The sequence below is a fragment of the Malus sylvestris genome, chromosome 10, assembly GCF_916048215.2.
Source record: "Malus sylvestris chromosome 10, drMalSylv7.2, whole genome shotgun sequence".
Taxonomy (NCBI): Eukaryota; Viridiplantae; Streptophyta; class Magnoliopsida; order Rosales; family Rosaceae; genus Malus; species Malus sylvestris.
This window is the reverse complement of record NC_062269.1, coordinates 19,816,270-19,839,222: the sequence shown is the minus strand read 5'-3', so window position 1 is coordinate 19,839,222 and position 22,953 is coordinate 19,816,270.

The following is a 22,953-nucleotide window of genomic DNA, read 5'->3' as shown; positions in this document are numbered from 1 at the left end:
ATTTAATATCCTATTATGAAATTTAAACAAAATTCAAATAATTTTTTTTAAATATGACAATTATTTAAAAATTAATAATAGAATAATATTGTTATTTATATAATCCTACCAAAAGAATAATGTACCCACGTAATTATTAATATATTAGGAAATAACTATTAATATATTTTAAAACATAAACAAAGAAATGTAATTAGCATGTGTACATTAAACAAAAATATGGGTACATAAACAAATATAAAATTATGGGTACAAAATAAAAACTAAAAATAATTTTGATAGCAATTTTGAAAACTGGGTACAAATTAAAAAAAAATATATATATATATATTTATATATAATATGAAGATATATTGGGAAATGGTTAATTAGTTTTTTTTATCTTTAAAATTGACATATAATGACATTTAAATAATTTAACATTCAAATAATGAAATGGAAAAAGTCAGGGACCTTAATCAAAAATAAAAACGTACGTAATAAGGTTTCAATTAATGAAAAAAGAAAATGAGGGATAAGAAACTAACTTATCTCTAAACAAAACTAACTACCTACCATTTCTTTTGTTCTCCTTTTATCTCCATTTTTAGGAAATTGAAATTAATTTCAGCACAAAATCAAATCAATTTGAGTAAATATGGGAAGTAGTTTAACTTCTTATTTATCAACACATACAAAATTCCTAATTTTCCAATGTTGAATGACACTCCACATCCTCACATATATGTAGAAAATAAAAACAAGACCGTATAATAAGTGGAGTAGTTGTTGATACATACACATATATATATAGATATACATACATACATATATATATATATAGATATATAGATATACATACATATATATATACATATATATATAGGGGTGTGTGGCACACATTTTTTTACTTCTCACACATCCTTTTAATTTTTTCCAGCGTCAGATCGAATGAATTGAAAAAGATCGAAGGACAGACATTAATAAGGGTTGTGTGAGAAATAAAAAATGGTGTGAGGATATCACATCCATATATATATATATATATATAGAGAGAGAGAGAGAGAGAGAGAGAGAGAGAGAGGGAACAATTGTCTTTTTTACTTCTCACACATCCTCTTAATTTTTTTCAGCGTCCGATCAAATGACAGAAATTAATAAGGGTTGTGTAAGAAGTAAAAAACAATGTGAGGATATCACACCCATATATATATATATATAGAGAGAGAGAGAGAGAGAGAGAGAGAGAGAGAGAGAGAGAGAGAGAGAGAGAGGGGTTGTTTTTGCTTAGGTTAAGTTTCTAAGCTATGTTGGCTACTTTAGTTTAGCGCTTCTAGATTTTTTTCCAAAGGGAAAATTCATGGCTTTGAAATTTTGAATATGATGCAAGAATCATTCTCCTCCTCATAACAGATTGTCACTTTTTTCTTTATTCCGGGCGCCCTTTCTTTTTATTCACGCTTGCTCGAACTTCTTTAACCTTTCTAATTAGTAGTATTAGAAATGTTAAAGGAAACTTTTTCAAAAGTTGGACATCTCATGAACTCTCTGTCACCTTATGTTTTTAGCATAGTGTTTTATAATGTTTGCATTAGAATTGTTCTATAGTGAAGACGAAAGGCAAAAATAACTTAGGAAACAAAAGGCATTCGTCCCCTAAAAATAGAAGTCGCGACATCTTTCAAGCGACAGCAGTCCGTCGGGTAAATATGGTTGTGGCAAACCCGTCGTAAAACCTTTTTCTCGATGGATAAGATAATATTACTTGATGAAAATTGCGACGAACCTCCGCAAGCTAAGCATGCGTTTGTTAACGTCCCACATTGGTGGTGGGAAGAAAACCAAAAGGGTTTTAATATGTTTACTCCACTCTAACTAATACCGAGACATTTTGTGGTAAAACTTCACACCTGACAGATTAAGCTGATGGTAAAGGTGGGGACAGTATCGATCTCGTTAGAGTGAGGCGAGCTCGGCGATCAACAAAATTCCAACAGCATTGAACGACGATGCCAAAAGGAGAGTTTGACTTGACAACAACATGTTCGTCGTTTAACATTAATCAAAACATTTATTTAAATTTTGTAAATATTAGCTGACGACAGTTCGTCTATTTCGTATTAATTAACTAACCAACAGACCAATTCGTCGAGTAAATTTAGATTAAAAAATAATTTATGTAATAAGTTAAGGACAATCACGTTGGTTTAAAAAAAAAAAAAACTAGCATTTGCCTACACACTTTGCGTGCATGAACACATTTTTTTTAGAAAATGAGAAGGAGAGAGGGATAGATATAGAGAGTGGAGGAGTGGGAGGTTTTTGTTTTTTTTTTTAATTTTTTTTATATAAATATTGGAGGTATTTTAATATCACCTGTAGGTGATGCTTCAATAAAAAACAGTAAAATTTGAACCTGTGAAATTACATTATTGCCCATCATTTTTTTTGTGTGATATAAGACTATTTTGTCTGGAAAAAATTACAGACCCAGTCACACTGGTCCCTCATATTCTAAAATTCATCGGACGAATGATTTAAAATTTCTTCATAATTTCCATAATTAAAATAGTGGGTGCGCAGCTTGAACATCTACTCTTTGAATTTCATTGTCCACAACTGATCAATGTAGTAGAACATAAAGCGATTCATCCGAGTCAATATCGAACTTGTGGAGCCAAAAATAATCAAGAGGCGACACGTGGATTTTTGGGTAAAAGACAAAATTACCCTCGAAACACATCGGGATTCCTACGCACGAGCAGTGGACAATCATCCCTCAATCGAGTAAAAAATGCCTGAAATAGGTAACAAATTCAAAGTTATTTCATCCATCCTCATCCTATATTTTCCATAAGGTAATTATTTCATAACCTTCAAAACATTCCATATAAATTGAGTTAATTGGCTAATTAATGGATTTATTCCTAATTAATCCATTAACTACCAATTAAATCACCTATTTCACACAAAAATACCCCAAAGGGCCGGCCACCTTTTCTCAAAAGAGGGACCGGCCATGCTCTATATATTGAACCCCATTTTCTCTAAAAATCTAGGTCTACACTCTTACAAAACTCCAAAAACTCTCTAAACACTTTTCTCTCTAAATTCTAACTTTGGCATCAGAGGTTCTTCGACCAAAGCCCCCCATTCATCGTGGATGCATAAGGCTTTTGGCCTTAACCAAAGGTGTTAATTGTTTTGTAGGTGCAATTTTGTCCAAGATCAAGGAGGAAGAAATTTGCATCCACAAATTGGTGCTTTCATTGAGAGAAGAGTCACACACTCATAGAAGACTCCCGCATCAAAAGGTTTTTCTACTTTCTTGTTCATTTGTAGATTTTTCGTACGTTCTTATTATTAGAATTTTTTATTTGCAAAGATTCTTTGATAAAACGTAAAAGAGAAATACAATGCCTAGAAATTTAGAAAATTTCACAACTGAAAATTCCAATATTCAAGAAATGGGACCATGGCGATCCACGAGGCTAAATGTGATCATAGGAGCGGCACCATCAGCACGGGGCTCCACCATGGCAACCACCGTGGTAGCCACCATGGCCACCACTACTTGCGGCGAGGTCCATGGCATTGCTACCACGTCCCGAGTCGTGCCATCCAAGCTTGTACGGGCCCAAGCCCAAGCCGTGCCATCCAAGGCCCATGGCACCAAAGCCACGACCCAAGCCTTACACTCGCATACATCACGCACTAAGCAGCCTGCTCCCATGGTTAAGCCTGCTCCCATGACCCAGCCTACTCCCGCAACCCAACCTGCTCCAGCCGAGCAACCCATTCTCGTGGCCCAGCTTGCTCCCGTGGCCCAGCCTGCCCTCGTGGCCTTCCAACCAGCCCAAATCGATTCAAGATTAGTTCAACCATCTCGGCTTCAAATTTCCAGACCGACGATTGAAGCAGGAGCATTTTCACCATATTTTTCTTCGGATTTGACATTTCTGAACTTAAATCTCGCTCCCGGAAGTCTACCACATTTCCACTGCTCAAGGAGACACATTCCTTCCAAGCTATTCTAACCCAAATGGAGAACAACACTTGTCTCAACAAGTCATAGAGTTGACGAGCACCGTCGCACAATAGACAACCTTGGTAAACCAACTCTTGCAGCGCACCGAGATGCAATGTGCCCCAGACAAGGTATCCCGAAGTAGAACAAGGGCAGACAAAGAACTCTCCAGCAGTGTCCCGACAAACTGCCACTCGACCAGCCACGAACCGAGCATTCGGGCAGTGTACACTCCCGATTAGGCCCCGAGATAACGTATACTCCCGTTTTAGGCCCACAGACGAGCATACATTTATGGTTGAGGTCACACTCCGATAGTCAACATGAGCAATCTTTTAAGCGAAGTGTTCATTCATGGCTAAGCCCATAAGGAGCATCATCCACCCCACATCGGAGTAAACAGCACGACAGATGGAGAGAAGCAGTCACTCAATCCGACTCAAGTTCAATAAGGAGCCTGTGAAGAACTCGCTTGCTTGTTAGGGATGCACCACACACACCGCATCCATAGAAGAGCCAAACACATGGAAGAGCAGCCTAGACCAGCAAGTCGAGGCTGGGGGCAGCCGAAAGCTCTGTTGCCCCAACAAAGGCAAATTCAGGAAAAAGTAGAGAGACTATTGACCAAGCGATTAAGTAATTTCCAACGCAACGAGGTTGTCGACAAGGAACTATGATGGAACATAGCCAACATAAGCCGGTCACCCTTCAAGGACAAGATCGAGCAGGCAAAGCCTCCACGAGAGTTCAGTATGCCACATTTCACATCTTTCAAAATGGATGAAGATCCTGAGAGACACTTAAAGCACTACCGAAGCGCAATGATCTTATATCGAAACAACGACAATCTCATGTGCAAGATATTCACCATCACTCTACAAGATGAGGAGCAAGACTGGTTCTACACCCTGCCGCCACAATCCATCCTGAGTTTCAACGAACTTTCTTTAGTTTTCACCAAAAAATATTCATCCCATCGCTCGATCAAAAAGAAGTCTGACCATTTGTTCAATGTCAAGAAGAACCCAAAAGAGTCGCTTCGCGACTATGTGAAGAGGTTCAAAGCAGATAAGGCAATGATAGTCGGATGCAACAACTCGATAGCTAGAGCAGCCTTCTAAAAATGACTTCCAACAAACCACCCGCTATTCAGAAAATTGATCATGAAAAAAGATCTAGCTCTGGCAGACTCATTCGCTCTGGCAAAGAAGTATGCACTTTGGGACGAGGCTTACCGATGCACATTCAAGGACTTGAAAAAGTACCCGACATCACCTCCCTACTATCCAAACCGGAAGCAACGGATGACTTATTCGCATGTTTGACGTGTTGGTATTTAGACAATCTTTCCTCGTTAATAAAACTTGAATAAAATGATAAAGATTTAAAATCAAAGAAACATAGTGCAGAGAGTTTTGGAAACAAAGGGCTGATGCTTTTTATAAAAACAGAGATATGATCTTTTCATTCAGATATTTCTGATATATATGGCTCAATACATAAGACGACTGAAGTAATTGGGTCAACTGATAAAGAGAATGGGTCGACTGATAAAGGCAACTGTCAGCCCTTTTACACAGAATTGAGTCAACTGAAAAATATTACAAATTACATAAAAGGACATCATAAATTAGACAGCAAACAGAAGCAAAGGATTAACTTTAACACTCCTTCTTAATGCTTGGCTGCTTCACTCCCAAAAGTTCTCTTAGGTAGATAAATCTGTCCTTTGGTAATGCCTTAGTGAAGATATCAGCAACTTGATCTTCTGTCTTGCAGTAGACCACTTCCACTTTCTTGTCTTCCACAGCATCTCTAGTGAAGTGATGCTTCAGAGTAATATGCTTTTATTTACCATGACAGATAGGATTCTTGCTCATGGCAATAGCTGACTTATTGTCACAAAGGATATGAGTTGCTGATTCTTGTTTCTCACCAAAATCTTGCATAATTCTTCTCAGCCACACTGCTTGAGAAGTTGCAATTAAAGCCGACACATACTCAGCCTCTGTCGTTGATAGTGCAACTGATTTCTGTTTCTTAGATGTCCAAGAGAATACAACAGTCCCTAATGTAAAAGTATAGCCAGATGTGCTCTTCAAGTCATCCACACTACCTCCCCAGTCACTATCACAAGACCCATAGAATTTTGGCTCAACATTCCTTTCATACATAATACCAAAGTCAAGTGTACCTTGTATGTATCTTAGGATCCTCTTTGCAGCTCCATAGTGAATGCAAGTAGGCTTTTGCTTAAATCTGGACAACAATCTTGCAGCATACATAATATCGGGTCTAGTCGCTGTCAAATACAACAAACTCCGAACTAGGCTTCTATACACAGATTCATCAGCATCACCACTACCATATTCTCTTTGAAACTTTTAATTCACAACTAGAGGTGTTACAACAGGCTTGCAACCAACCATTTTGAACTTTTCTAGAAGTGTTTTTGCATATTTCTTTTGAGTAATAAAGATACCATCTTTTGATTGAATGATACTAATTCCCAAAAAAAATAATGCAACATGCCTAGATCACTCATCTCATATGTCCTCATTATGTCATTCTTGAAATTCAAGATCATATTATGACTACTCCCAGTATAAACCAAATCATCAACATATAAGGAAACAATAAGAATATCTGAAGTACCTTCTGTTTTGACATAGAGGGCAAGTTCATTATCACTTCTTTGAAAACCCCTTTCATTGAAATATGAGTTGATCCACCTTGTTTCAGGCCATAAAGTGCCTTCTTAAGCTTATACACCTTGTGCTCTTGTCCTTTAAGAATAAATCATCGAGGTTGATCAACGAACACCTCTTCTTTTAGGATTCCATTTAGGAAAGCCGACTTGACATCAAGTTGGTGTAGAAACCACCCCTTCTGAGCAGCTACGAAAATAAGGCCTCTGATTGTTTCATGCCTAGCTACCGGTGCAAATGTTTCTTATAAATCAATCCCGAGTTTCTGAGAATAACCCTTTGCTACCAATCTAGCTTTGTTCCTTTGAACGGAACCATCTTGATTGAGCTTAGTCTTATAAATCCATTTCACTCCAATGACGGAGTTGTCACAAGGTTTGTCCATTAGTTCCCATGTCTTATTTTTCACAATGACATTGATCTCCTCTTGCATTGCAGCCTTCTAAGTCTCTTCTTTCACTGCATCATCAAAGTTTTCTGGTTCTTCAACACAAAAATTGCAGCTTTCATATACTTCATTTAAGCTCCTTAACCGAACCGGTGTTGAACTTGGACTTGAAGGTGTAGGAAAGTGAACTTGAGGACTGTTTTCAGGTGATAATTGTGGAATTTCTGGCTCAATTTCCTCTTCATTTGGTTGATTTTCTTCTTCAATTCTGATTAGTGCAGATTCCTCTCGGATGGTTGCTTGATTCCAATCCCACGAAGATTTCTCACTAAAAAGAACATCTCTACAAACCACAACTTTCTTCCTTTTTAAATTGTAGAGTCTGTACCCTTTTGTGTATGAAGCATAGCCTACAAAAATGCATCTTTCACTTGACTCATCAAGTTTTTGTCTTAGTTCTTTCAGAACATAAGCAAAGCAGATTGACCCAAACACTCTCAAATGATTCACGGAAGGCTTTCTTCCACTCCATGCCTCAAATGGTGTCTTACCTTCAACTGCTACTGTTGGATGCCTATTCATCAAGTAGACCGTTGTATTAACTGCCTCACCCCACAAATATTAAGGCATTCCCTTATCATGCAACATTGCCTTAGCCATTTCGATTATGGTTCTGTTTTTTCTCTCAGCTACTCCATTTTGTTGTGGAGTGTAGTTGACTGTAAGCTGCCTTTCCAAACCAATATCTTGACAAAACTTATCAAATTAAGGTATACTCTCTTCCTCTGTCACTTCTAAGAATTTTGATTAGATAACCAGATTGTCACTCAACCATAGCTTGAAACTTCTTGAAGGTTGAGAACACTTTTAATTTCTGTCTTAAAAAGTATACCAAGTCATTCTGGAATAATCATTCATGAAGATTAGGAAATACTTGTTTCCCACTTGAGTAGAGGTCTTCATGGGTCCGCAAACATCTGTATGAATAAATTCCGATGGAACTTTTGCTCTCCAACCTTTACCATGTGGAAATGATTCTCTATGATGGTTCCCAAGTGCACACCCTTCACAGATTTCTTCATTTTCTTGGATACTCGGCAACCCATGCACCATTTCTTTTTCTTGTAGCTTCTTGAGACTTTGAAAATTCAAGTGGCCAAGCTTTTTATGCCATAGCTTTGAATCTTCGTGCACTTCCATCTTGAATGCAGATTGAGTTGCATACTCAATTGTGAGAGGAAAACTTCTACTCTTCCTCATCTCAATCTTAGCCAAGAGTTGTTGACGATTCCTCCTATCATATATCTTGCAAGTATTGTCTCCAAAATATAAGTAGTAGCCATGCTCAATGAGTTGTCCAAGACTTAGCAAATTTTGCTTCAAATCAGGAACTAACATGACATCCTTGATGAACATCTTTCCATTCTTCGTATGCACGGCAATAGTACCTCTTCCCAATGTATCGACTAGCTGCCCATTTCCCATCTTCACTCGGGTTAGGTTTATAGTGTCAACATTATGGAGAATGTTATTATTCGCCGTCATATGATTGCCACAGTTGCTGTCCACAAACCAAACTTTAGCTTCTTCTTGGACGGTTGTATCATGACCAACATAAAACATATTCGTCTCTTCATCTTCTACTTTGGTGTAGTGAGCTAGCTGATTATCTTTGTAGGGACAATCCTTTTGCATATGCTTGAATCTGCTACACTTGTGGCATTTCACTTTTCCTTTGAACCAACATTCACCGAAATGAGCTTTGTCACAAATTTTGCACTTCGAAACATACAAACTCTTCTCAACCTTTTTCTTCTCTTCAAAATTACCCTCTCCTTCCCACGCTTTGTGTTTGCCTTTCCAATTCTTGTTGGAGTTGGCTTTGCTTTGACTTGAACTGGCTTGAGTTTTTAGATTCACTGTAAGTGTTTGGAAAGCATTTTCTACATCATTGTTGTCATGCCTAGATAATCTCTGAGCAAAACCTTTGAGAGAATCAATCAATTCTTCAACACTCAAAGTTGACAAATCCTTAGTCTCCTCTATGATTGAAACTATGTTGTCATACTTTCTTGGCAGGCTAATTAGATACTTCTGAACTATTCTCTCATCAGACAAGATTTCACCATAGCTTTTCATTTGATTAATAATCTCAGACAATCTACTCAGGTAATCATCTAGCAATTCATCATCTTTCATTCTTATATACTCAAAATCTCTTCTCAAAGATTGGAGTTTGACAGTCCTTACCTTAGTAGAGCCTCTGTAGACTTTCTCCAACACATCCCAAGCTGATTTGGCACTTGTCTCATTTGAGATTCTCGAAAAAATTTCATCTGAGATAACATTTTGGATGACCCCAAGAGCTTTTGCATCTTTCTTAATGTTTTCCTTCAGCTCCCTTGTTTAAGTCTCTGTCAAAACCACAGTACTTAGAGGTACAATATCGCCATCTTTAATCAAGTTCCACAAATCATGAGATAAAAAAATTATTCTCAACTTTGTCCTCCAGAAGTCGTAGTTCACTCCACTGAAGATAGGAGTTCGAATCTCACCACTGCTACTTGAACCAGCCATGAATTTGAAAAATTTTGATTCTAGGGTTTCACTTAGAATTTTCCCCCTTTTTGAGAATAAAAAAACGCCCCACTCTTTGATCAGATTGGTTCTGATACCATGTTGGTATTTAGACAATCTTTCATCATTAATAAAACTTGAATAAAATGATAAAGATTGAAAATCAAAGAAACAAAGTGTAGAGAGCTTTGGAAACAGAGGGCTGATGCTTTTTATAAAAATAGAGATCTGATCTTTTCATTCAGATATTTCTAATATATATGGCTCAATACATAAGCCAATTGAAGTAATTAGGTCGACTGATAAAGAGAATGGGTCGACTGATAAAGGCAACAATCAGCCTTTTTACACATAATTGAGTCGACTGAAAAACATTACAAATTACATAAAAGGACATCAGAAATTAGACAACAAACAGAAGCAAAGGATTAACTTTAACATGACGGTATCTAAAGCAGCAATAAGCTCTACCATCATGCGAGAAGAGCTAGGGGCCCGACTACTTGTATTCTACAGTTCAAAAGTCTCATCGATGCTATTAGAAATTCAAAAGCTAACTTTGGCAATAGTTATTGCAACCCGAAAACTCAAGTTTTACCTTCAAACACATGCAGTTATCCTCATGATGCACTATTCCACCCAATCCAGACACGCGACGATAAAGGCTTAAGACCCTGGCGAATGCAAAGTTTTCTGACGAACACAATAACTCAGCCCAAAAGACACGCCAAAGGCAAACGAACACTGAAAGGACACACTCGAAAGCAAGTTTTATCCTCGTTGCCCCAAAAGATTCTACATAGAAGCAACATGTACCGGCAGTTGAGCGCCACCTCCTGCTACATGTCACAGGGTCCCAGCCTACCACACATTCACGACATAACAGAGCGGCCCAACAACACCCCGGAGGTAGCCGAGCACACCCTAGTCATGCCTGCTTCACCCAATAGATACTTCTGGCATTTGCATGTCCACGGCACATCCAACAACAAAGCAAAATACGAGACCCTACTAGCAGGCCTTTGAATGGCAAAAGACTTGGTGGTGAAAAAGCTCACATTTCATTCTGATTACCAGCTAATCACTAGCCAGACTGCTTGAGGCGTTTCAAACTTACACCCTCATTCAAGTTCCACAGGCAGACAACGCTCACATAGACGCCTTAGCCGGCCTAGGCTCCACCTTCGACCACTGATTCAAACGCTTTATTCCGTTGGAGTATCTAGACGAGCCAAGCATGAAGGTGAAACCAGCAGCCAAGGTGTCATAAGTTAATACAACTCCAAACTGACAAGATTTCATTGTAGACTACCTGGTCAATGGCATATTCCCCACGAAAAGATTGGAGTCTAGGAAGCTCCAAATCAAGGCAGCATACTACTACTTGTGGAACAACACTCTCATCTGAAAATTCTACACCATACCACATCTCCGCTTCCTAGTGCCTCCCGATGACTTAAAGGTTATAAGCTCAGTCCACGAAGGCGTTTGTGGAAATCACTCCGGAGGTCGATCTTTAACACAGAAGGCTCTTAACACAGGCTACTGTTGGCTTACTATGCACCAAGATGCTAAGGAGTTATACAAAAGTACGACCGGTACCACCACTGCCTGCTAGCGAGCAACACCCGCAGACGAGTCCTTAGCCGTTCATGCAATAGGCAATCAACCTGGTATGACCTATGCCGCCTGTTACTAGGGGCAAAGGCATGATGATTATGGCAAGCGACTACTGCACCAAACGGGTAGAAGTAGAACCTATGACGACCATGACTCAGACAGACATAAGACGCTTTATATGGAGGAACATCATTTGCCGATTTGGCATTCCTCAATCCATTGTCATCGACAGCGACCAAGATATCCTCAAGGTAATAGGCGGGCCAAAGCATCCAACAAGAAGATCCTCAACTGCCTCAAGAAATCCCTCACCAACTGAAGGGAAAATGGCCAGACAAACTCTCCGGAAGTCTATGAGCATATCGCACCACCAAGAAATCCTTCGCCAACAAAAAATCCCTCGCCAGCAACCGGACAGTAAGGAGATGGCCACAAGCTTAGATCTGGCAGAGGAGAATCGTGAGCAAACCATCACTCGCATCGCAGCCTACTAGCAATAGCTCATCTCCAACTATAACAAAAAGGCCAAGATCAAGCAATTCCAGCCCGAAGATCTAGTCCTAAGAAAAGCCTTCGTCACTGCCCACAGAAAAAGCTCCAAAAAGATTGATCTTATCTTGGAAGGTCCGTACAAGATCACCAGAGTAGGCGGTAAGAGTAATTACACCCTCGCCACCATAAAACGATAAAAAGATCGAAAAGTAGTGGAGTGCCTACAATCTGAGGAAGTACCATGTGTGACATCACACTACATCAAAGCCCGAAAACTTAAGCAGCTTGACGGGCACCACCTCACAAGCCGAAGACCATCTAATTGTTATGCAGTTCCTACCTTACAGCTAAGTTCTCATTCGCTTCACTCGTTTTTCAATGAAGAATTCAGAAGTAATCACAACTTGGCTCGGCTACATGCTTACAACAACTGATCATTTCTGCACTTCAAAAGAAGATCGCACCCTTCTTAGGGACTCATCGCAGGAATTGCACCCCTGAGGGACCAACCATGCTTTCCAGTGCGAGAGGGTAAACTAATTGCTCTTCAGCATGAGAGGGTAAACTAATTCCCCAACACCTACATGGGTCAGCTCTCCAAGACGGGAGGATAAAATCTACACCTTAGGATAAAATCTACACTTCAGCAGCTTGGACATCCCACGACTACTCGGTCACCACACCTTCAGCAGCCACGACGCTCTTAGCAATGGCATCATCCAGCGTTTTACCCCTGGCTGCCCCAGCCTAGGCACCAACTTCTCCAACTACTTCACCAATGGAAGCCTCAAAAGTAAAAGCAAGCAAGACTTCCAGAGAAATAGAGAAGGTCTCGAAACCTCGAGCCCATCCTTCTCACCCTTCAACTGCTCATCCTCCTTAAGCAGACCAACACGGACACACTATAACTCATCCACTTCCTTCTTCAAATTTTCGTTGATCTTCAGTACACCTTGAAGTTTCAACACTTAAGCTTCAAACCTATCGACAATTCTCTGGAAGTGGATCACTTGATTATAAGAAACAATCAACTCTTCATCATTTGCATAAACAGCGAAACGAAGCTCAGAAACTACAAACACAAGATCTTGAATATGAGGTATGTAACATCCAATATCCTTCTCTACACTTTCATACTTAACTTGGATCACGTCAAGCTTAGTCTTCAAGTCAAAAATATCTTGGCGAGCGGTCTTAAGCTATAAAGAAGTGGGGGGCCAAAAGATTAGACCCCTTCAAATCAACGAGCTCAGAATCCAACCTATTGATCTCATCGGTTCAGGAATAAGCTTCAGCTGCCATAGTCTTCGCCACCTCCTTAGCAACCTTGTTATATCTGCATCATAGTAAGCAGAGTAGTTGTTCTATATTGGGTCGTACGATTCGCAAAGGAACTTGGGAAAACAAACCTTTCTAAACACTATCAACAAACTTGGCACAAGTGTCCATGTCTTCAAGCATATTTGGTTTCAAGAGCACACAGATCTCAGTAGCCTCCCCAAAAGCAGGCTTAATGGATTTCTCACAACTGCCTACGCGAGCAATATCCTTCTCCCCACCAGGGGAATCAATCTCAGCAACAGAGGGAGTGGGCCTTAGCACCACTTTAGCAGTAGAGTCCACCTTATCGCTCTTCATAATAACAAGCCTTTCTAAAAAAGAACTGGACTTTGCTCCCAATGGACATCTTGGCACAGACTTCGGCACTGGGGCATGACAAGACCTCTACACTGAGCAATACTATCAACAATCATACAGGCCATTCTCGACATGGTAGGCACCACATGCTATATCTAGCAGCCTTATTTTTCTTCCCATTGGAAAAAGTCATGTCAATCACAAGACTTTCGGCAACAGGCGGACCCTCACAAGTAGCGGAGGAAGTCTTCAGTTTTCTCAATCGGCATCTCTTGATCAGGCAGGCAAGATCTCTTCTTTCCACCTTCATTCATAATAAGCTCCACGACAACATTCAGACGAGCCAATGCATCCACCTCGATCCTCTTTACCTTTTTTCTCGGGAGCAGCCCACATTTTTCCCAACGAAGGGAACTAAGCAGTCAACGCCATTCATGATACTCAACAGGGGAGCTTAACCCATACTGGCTTTTCCCTTATTTTTTTCTCTCTGACTAGCATGCATGAGGCCTGCATGCCCAGCATTCTAGCAGCCTATGAAGCCCGCAACCTTTTCATTTCTCTCAATCGTTAGCCTAGCCCGCGTAAGGACCAAAAGCCCAAAGGATAAAAGCCATGAGACTCGCCTAGCACTGCGCCCCAGCACCTCAATTCGCATAAGCTACCCTTGGCACTAGCCAAGCCAAGTGGCCCAAGCAGTGGCCTCTGCCACAACACCTTTTTTGCCCATGCCGAGCTGACTCCTGGCCCCTGCCAGCCGACATGCCACACTACCCCAACGGCTGCTCAGCGACAGCACTATCCAAGAAAAAGACAAGGAAAATTAAATTTTTCTTATTTCGGTGCGACGCGGAGAAAACGAAGAAAGCAACGAAAGACGGTCTTTTGAACGGGCAAGATGTAGAAGATTGCTAAAGGTGGGGGAACAAATATCCTCTAAGCTCTCTCTCTCTCTCTTGTAGGGTAGAGTAAATTGCTTTCCGAAGTTGATTTAATAACCCACTTAAGGTGGACTTAAATAGGCTTTGAGAGAAATTTATTTCCTTTTCCTAGAATGATCTAATTTCCAATTAAAAAGGGAATCAACATCAAAATAGGAAACAATCTTATGTTTCCTTAAATAAGAAGATCTCTACACCTGCTGCCATTTCCTGCAAGCAGCACAATAGGTGTGGGGGCATTTGTGGACCAAAACTAATCAAGACAAAAATGCCCAAAATAGGTAACAAATTCAAAATTATTTCATCCATCCTCATCCTATATTTTCCACAAGGTAATTATTTCATACCCTTCAAAACATTCCATATAAATTGAGTTAATTGCTAATTAATGGATTTATTCCTAATTAATCCATTAATTACCAATTAAATCACCAATTTCACACAAAAATACCCCAAAGGGCTGGCCACCTTTTCTCAAAAAGGGGATCGGCCATGCTCTATATATTGAACCCCATTTTTTCTAAAAGCCTAGGTCCACACTCTTGCAAAACTTCAAAAACTCTCTAAACACTTTTCTCTCTAAATTCTAACTTTGGCAACGGAGGTTCTTCGGCCAAAGTCTCCCCCATTCATCGTGGGCGCGTGAGGCTTTTGGCCTTAACCAAAGGTGTTAATTGTTTTGTAGGTGCAATTTTGTCCAAGATCAAAGAGGAAGAAATTTTCATCCACAAAACTTGATCTGAAATAGACAAAAAACAAATGTTAGTTTTAAAAATATTAGTAACTATATATAATAATTAAAATATTTAATTAAAAAAATACACTTACCACGAGGTGTTCCATTAGGTCGTGCTTCACAGTGTGGACGACGTACTTCCATTTGCGGGTTGTCATAGTAGGGCAATTAGTACAAATGAGTGCACCTATGGAATGATTCAACATTGCCTGGACTCAGGGGGGATGCCGGATGCCTAGTTCGTTCGTCATATTCAACCCTTACTCGCCCAGTAAAGAAAACAATGTTGCGCCTAAGCATCTATTTCAAAAAGGAGGAATTAGATTATCATCTCTCTTTTTGTTATTTCATTGATTAAAACCTTGTTCATTTTCAATTTTTGATCAAGGTCCTTAGGTATTAATAAATGTCATTAATTATTTCAATAATAAAATATTTTTTTATTTCTAAATATATTTATTTAGTGTTAGAAATGCTACATTTGGTATATTTATATTTATGGCTAAATTTTTTATCATATATTTTTATTTTTAGTTTGTAGCCATTTTTAATTTGCAACCCTTTTTTAATTTGTAACATTTTTCTTTTCAATTTTAATTTGTACCCATATATTAATTTCTTTTTGTGTCCATATTTTTTAAATTTTATTTGTATTTGTATTTGTACACATATTTTAAACTTATTTGTACCCATTTTTTATTTTGCTAAATGTACCCATGCTTATATGTATTTATTTTATGTTTTAAAATATATTAGTAGTTATTTTTTAAAATATGTTAATAATTATGTGGGTACATTATTTTCTTGCTATAATATTGTGAAGAACGATATTACTCTAATATTTATTTTTAAGTATTTATTATACTTTTAATTGTTTAAATTTCATAATTTGTAGGACCTTAAATACATAAATGCATGAGTTAAATCTCTTAAATGATGTTAAGGATCTTGATCAAAATATTTAAATAAACAAGGTTTTAATCTAACATTTATAATTGCCAACTTTTCTAAATATGTAATATAAATTATATAATATACTAAAATAATTATAATAAAACAAAATTATAATTTCCAAACCCCTCCCAACCGTCCCTCTCCCCCCACACACCCCCGGCCCTCTCTTTCCCCGCCTACCTCTCCTCAACCGTCCCCCTCCCCACCCAAACTCATCCCCACCCCTACCCACCCCCCCCCCCTCCCCAAAACAACCATACCCTTTCTCACCAATCCTCATCTCCAAACCTGTTCCCCATCCCCAAACTCGTCCTCCTACCCGATCATCCCCTCCCAAACCCGTCCCCTTCACCATCAATCCCCCTTCTTAAACGTCCGTACCACCCATCTTTGAAGAACCCAAACACATACCATAAAAAAAAAATTGATGTTTTGAAACAAAATTATTTACAAAACATAGTAATGGAGGACACATTAAGAATGTACATTAGATATATACAATATATATCAAACTGACAAATATAAATTAAAAACAGATATTTTAATTCAAAATTTAACAACCAATTTTTTTTAAATATACGTGATATACGTACCATGGTTGAACGGTGAGAGATTGAGAGATTTGGGAAGAGATGGAGAGATTTGGGAAGACATGGAGGAATTTTGGAGAAAGTGAGAGTGAAGGCTCACTAAAAACAAATGAATTGCACAAATAGAGGCGTCCCGGCTGATATAGGGGAAGAAACCTTTACCCAACAGAATCATTCATCGGGTAATTCTCTTTAATTAATGCACGTTTTTCTCTGCCAAAATGTGGGAAAATGAACTTGCCCGACAAATATAAACAAACGCTGTCAGGCAAAACCAATTTCTGGAGGAACTTGATTTTTTGGTGAAAAAAAGCGGAGAGTTTTTTAAACTTTGCCCGACGACAATGGCTACTCTAGACGACGGACTTCGGTTTAACCCTACTATGAACCCCTTTCGTCGGGCAAAAGTTAAAAAAAATTTAAAAATTCAAAGCTTTGTATTTTTTGCTAAGCGATAATTGAATTTGAAGATCAGGTGTGTTCAATGTTTGTTTTAACCCTCAAATAGCATCTTTTCAAAATATAACCAAAATAAAAAGTAATATAGTTGTTAAATCGTGGTCCCAAGTTTGTAACCATCCAACTTTTTGTACCGATCCCTAGTTCGTGCAAGTTTATTTTTTATTATTTTTTATGTATGCAATCTTGTAGTTATATTCAAATAAATTAGATGATGGATCGTCGAAAAAAATTTCGTAGTTCGAATCCCCACAATGCAAACAATACAACCAACATTTAAGTGTTTTAATCCCTAACCCTATTATGTCTAATGTATCATTTTCTTGTAATCAATATTGATAAAATTTTAAATTCATGATCTGGTTCATTCATTGTATTATTCTAGGTTCGGTAAGAGTAGTAGTAAAAATTGAGAAATTTGAATCTATAATGACCATTAAATAATAAATTTGAGTTTCTAATTGTTGAAGGAATTTGTCTCATTACCTAATGCCCAAATGTTTATTTTTATGATTTTTGGTGTATAGAATATCATTCTATATACCAACTATATTGACGGTTGGATAGTGGAATTTAATTTCCTCGACTCCAAAAATCATCGATGGAGTTGGATATGTGAAATATGGCAATTGACTTGCCCGATGAATACCCTAAAACTGGATAATATCAGGCGACAAAACCTTCGCTTGGCAAAATATCTTAACAGACGAAATCAATTTTCGTTGCGCAATGTCTTAAACTAGTTTTTGTAGAATGCGTGTGAGTGGTGGGAGGGAAGATCAGATAACTCAGAGAAGGGTTTTGTTTCGTAAAGTTGTGTGAGTGGTGGGCGTATTGTAGAAGATGTGGTTTTTTTCGAATATCAGAGTGTGTGGATGGACGATATGGATCTAATCTATGGCGAGAAACTCTTGCCGCCACCCTAGCTCTTTAATTTAAGCCTTTATATTTCCCACTAATTGTGGGGGTTCGCAACAACTATAAGATTGGAATGATAATATACAACCAGTAGTTTGAAAGGATATAAAAATCGCCTCATGGGGTACTTGAGTAATTTTTTTGTGTCGATGAAGATGATGACCAAAAGTTACTCAGATGTCTTGCATGTAGGAGAATAATAGAAATATTGAAGAATATTAGTAATAGCTGTACTTTCCATGGAATATAACTCTATTACTATACTCTTCAATACTTTTGTTATTCTTCCACTTGCCGGACATCCGACTAACTTTTGGTTGTCACATTACTTGACACACAGAAATTACTCAAGTACTCCACTCAACGATCCTTATATCCTTTCAAACTACTAGTTATATATTATCATTCCAAATCTTATAGTTGTCGCGAACCCCAACAATTAGCTCACCACATATTACACCTACATCGTCTTTTGCTCGACGAATTTTACAACCACTAATATAATTTCACTATCAGAAATTACCATTTGCTCAACAAATCAAATTTCATTGGGCAAAGTAATTTTACTAGACAAAAAAAGTGGTTTGGCAAAATCGGTCAACATTTAGGGTTTTTTTTAGCCTTTAGGCGACGAAACAATGTCAAAGGGCAAAGTTTTGGCCCCAAGGAAAAAATTGGCGTGTGTGATGCTACCTTTTGCACAAAGAAAATTTGTTCGTCAACTTATTTAACCTTGCCCAACACACCATTTCGCCGATTAAACTATAAAGATCGTCAGGCAAAGCGTAAAGATGACCTATTCAAAAAACCATCGACACTTTATTTGCTCGATGACATATTTAACGTTGCTTGACTGACAATTTCATCGTGAAACACCCTGTTCATCAAAACAGGTGCGGCCTTCTCTTTCTCTTTCTCCTTTATTTCCTTTCTTTCTCCCCATACTGCTCTCATTTGCCTTCTGTAAAAATCTGGTCTCTCTCTATCTCTCACTCACTCACTCACACCCATCCCGAAACTAGTATGTGTTTGTAGTGGACATGGCTAAGGGCTGGTTTGGTATTGCTGTGCTTTGAAAAAAAACTGCTTCTGCTGTGCTGTGAGAATAAGCGGCTGTGAAATAAAGCTGTAGAGTGTTTGGTAAATTTTTTTGTAAAAATGCTTTTGAAAAAAAAAAAGCAGTATTATAATGTTTGGTAAACTTTTATGTAAAACAGATGTGAAAAAAAGCCGGTTTTTCAAAGCTGGGTTTTGCAACTTCCTGTTTTTGGCTTTTTTTCACCCAAAACTATGAAGAAAAGCTGAAGCTGAATGTTTAACAAACACAAAAAAAGCTCCCAACTTTTTTCAGAATCACCTCAGTACCAAACCAGGCCTAAGTTTCTAGCGTGGTCAAGGACGTTTTTGCCCACTCAATTCCTTCGATGGTTTTCGCAATATGAGAAACTAATTTCAATTATCCAACTGTCAAACTTGTGTGAATATGGTACAAGAACACATACGCCAAAAATCACCAAAACAAACTTTCAGAGATTATGTAACATGATGAAAGGTTCGACGGTTACAAATGCATCATCACGATTTAACGGTTTTTTAGCTCCAACTTTGATGATTTTTTTACAACTACGCTCCTCGACCTTAGAAGAATACAATGAATGGGCCCAATCATCAATTTTAAACATTTATACTAGTGGTTACCACAAAATTTTACGTTACACTTAATAGAAGTATAGAATAAACTCTAAGTGTTTGTTGAATCTATTGTTTTGACGAGATACACCGACTACAAAACTAATTTTCATGATCCAACCACCAAACTTGTTTGAATATAGTACGAGATCGCATATGCCAAAAATCATCAAAAGCAAACTTTCAGGGGTTAGGTAATCGGAAGGTTGAACGATTACAAACTTATCATCACAATATAACGACTCACCTTCGATTTTGATGATTCTTTGGAAGGATGCTAATTGAGGCTAAAACCATGCACTAAATTGACCTGATCATCAAATTTGATGATCTTTTAACCATTTGAAAATACATTAAAAAAAATAGGGGAAATTTTGATTTTTTGGGTTTGCCCAACAAAATGGATTAATTTCGCTGAGCAACGGTACTAAATTTGTCAAGTAGACTTTCAAATTTTCTCGCTTTTTTTTCTCAAAAAATCAAATATCTCCCCAAATTAAAGAGTTTGCCCGCATAAATACTGTAAATTTATAAGTTTAGCCAACGAAAATTTCGTCAGCCTAAATATATTTAATTATTTTTCCTTAAAATACAACTTTGCCTGGTGAAATTGTTTGGTCAAGCGTGTCAGGTTCGTCGAGCAAAGTTGGTCAATGCACCTTTACTCGACAAAAGTTCTGTTGAAATATTGGTCAAGCAAACGTTATTTGCATGATGGTTTTCTTTTTTTTTCATCAGGCAAAGTTCGAGCAACGAGTTTTGTGTGACAAACTTTACCTGACAAAGTTTTGTTGGGTATGCTCTAGGGCAACAAAACCTTATTTTGCCCGACCAAATTATTTTTTCTAAGAAGAGTTTTTTTTTTTTAATTTTTTTTTTTTTTTTTGTAGTGAAGCATTATTCCTCAACTCTTGCAAATATAGAGTCCACGTTTCATGCTAGCAAATGTAAAGATAGATATAAAATTAATATGTATATATAATAATTTTCAAATGACTCTTTTTAAATAATAATATATTTTTAAAAAATACGGGATCTTACAATACACTCCTCAACAAAATGAGTAACGGAGCAGAAAAATCGTCATATAACATAAATTGTTTTGACTTCTTTATTTGGAGCCAATATGCCACAGTATTTTTAGGGAGAAGTCGTGACATTTACAGCTTACCTGGTTAATCGTATCCCTTCTAGTGCCTTAAATTTTTAAATGCTAATTCAGACACTTCATAAACACGTGGAAGTTCCACATCAACAAATATTCTTGAGCCTTGGGTGTTTGGGTGTGTAGTCGTCGTCTATATTCACAAGCACCAAAGAAGTAAATTGGATCCATGCAATGAAGTGGGTATTCATGGGCTATGGTCTTGATCAGAGGGGATACGAGAGCCATGTTCCGGCTACACAGAAGATGCATGTCACAATGGATGTGGTTTTCAAAGAATCCGAAATGTATTACTCAGGGGGGAGTCTCCTCCGGTATAGAGTTTGTCAAGGATCATCGATATCTTAACATATATAGAATTCCAAGCACCATTTATGGAACAACAAGCATCACAAGCCGATCAAAATCTAATGAACGGTCGGTCGACTACTGTAATTCCCGCGACCCATCTCTCTTAAACTTTAACAATTATAAACTCTAAGGTGTAAATGTTAAGACAAGTAATTGTAAAACAAAAGTACACAAGGGTGACCTAAACCTAATGGCAAAATGGCGAGTATGAGACAGAGTTGTTGTTAAAGTATGTTGTTTAAATTGTTTTGATTGAATTGTTTGATTGGTTTGGATGGTTCGAACTGAGCAAAATATGGAGCTAGGATGCAGGGCTGTGCAGAAATGCACCAGCTATAATTTCATTAAATAGGGGAATGTTTGTAGGGTGTGGTGCATTGCCAAGGCCCATACTTCTTTAAGAGAGTAGGTGACAAGAAACTTAGCAACTATTTCATCCTTACTACTCCAGATTAAATCCTAACCCTTCATTTAGGTTTTAAGTGATCTAATCTGGAGTGTAGACTTGTCACTCACACATACATTTAAACTAAAACTAGCCTTTGGAGGCTAAAACCCTTTCTTCTTCTTTCTTCTTCGATGCAGACAGCAACCATGCTTGGGAAACTCCTTGCTGCCTTCGATCCTTGACTCCAGAAAGAGTTTAGGTTCCAACACTCCCTTATAAACTCTTTTTGGTAGTCACTTTGAGCAAACCCCTCAGGTAATTGAATCTCTCTCTCGGTAATGCCTTTGTGAAGATGTCTGCGATCTGATTTTCTGTTTTGCAATAGTGTAATTCGACTGTGTTGTCTTGCAATGCCTCTCTGATGAAATGATATCTTCTCTTGATGTGCTTTGTTCTCTGATGAAAAACTGGGTTTTTGGTCATGGCAATTGTAGAGGTGTTTTCATATAGAAGTGGAGTGGAATCAACCAGCAATTCGCCAAAGTCTTTAAGTATGAATCTCAGCCAAATGGCTTAAGTAGTTGCCTATGAGGCACTCACATACTCTGCCTCGGCTGTGGACAGTGCAACACTTTGTTGCTTCACAGAGGCCCACAAAAACACCCCTGAACCAAAGGTGAAAGCATACCCTGATGTGCTTCTGCTATCAGCTTCACTGCCACCCCAATCACTATCACAAAATCCAATTAGGATAGTTGACTTCCCCATTTCATACTTGATCCCATAATCAAATGTTCCTTGTGAAGGAAATTTTTGAAAAACATGTTCATTTGAGCAAGATCTATGGCATGCAATTAACATTTAAAGGAGGAATCATGCTTGTATGCACTCAAAAACAAAACATTACCCATGAAATTCAAAGCCTAGTAGAAGGGTGAACCAAGACTCAACTCAAAACAAAGTGAGTTGAGAAACTTTATACCTTTGAAGCACCTCTTTGCTTAGCAAAGGTTAATCACCCATGTGAGGGCCTTCTTTCCTTTGTCACCTTACTCCTTGGCTCCATGGATGTGGATGGAGGAACTTTGCTTCTTGGCTCCATGCCTTCTTGGATATGGATGGAAGAATTGGTTTCTCCAAAAGTCCCCAAAGTTTGAGACCTCTAAGTTCCGACACCAAGGATGGTTGAGGAAAAAGATGAGTGGCCATGGAAGTGTTAGACGCTAGTAAACTCTCCCATGGTGGCCGGCTATTCTAGAGAGAAAAGAGAGAGAGTTTTTCTCACTTTTCATCCTTAGAAAACCCTAATGAGGATGGAGCAAAGATACCCCTT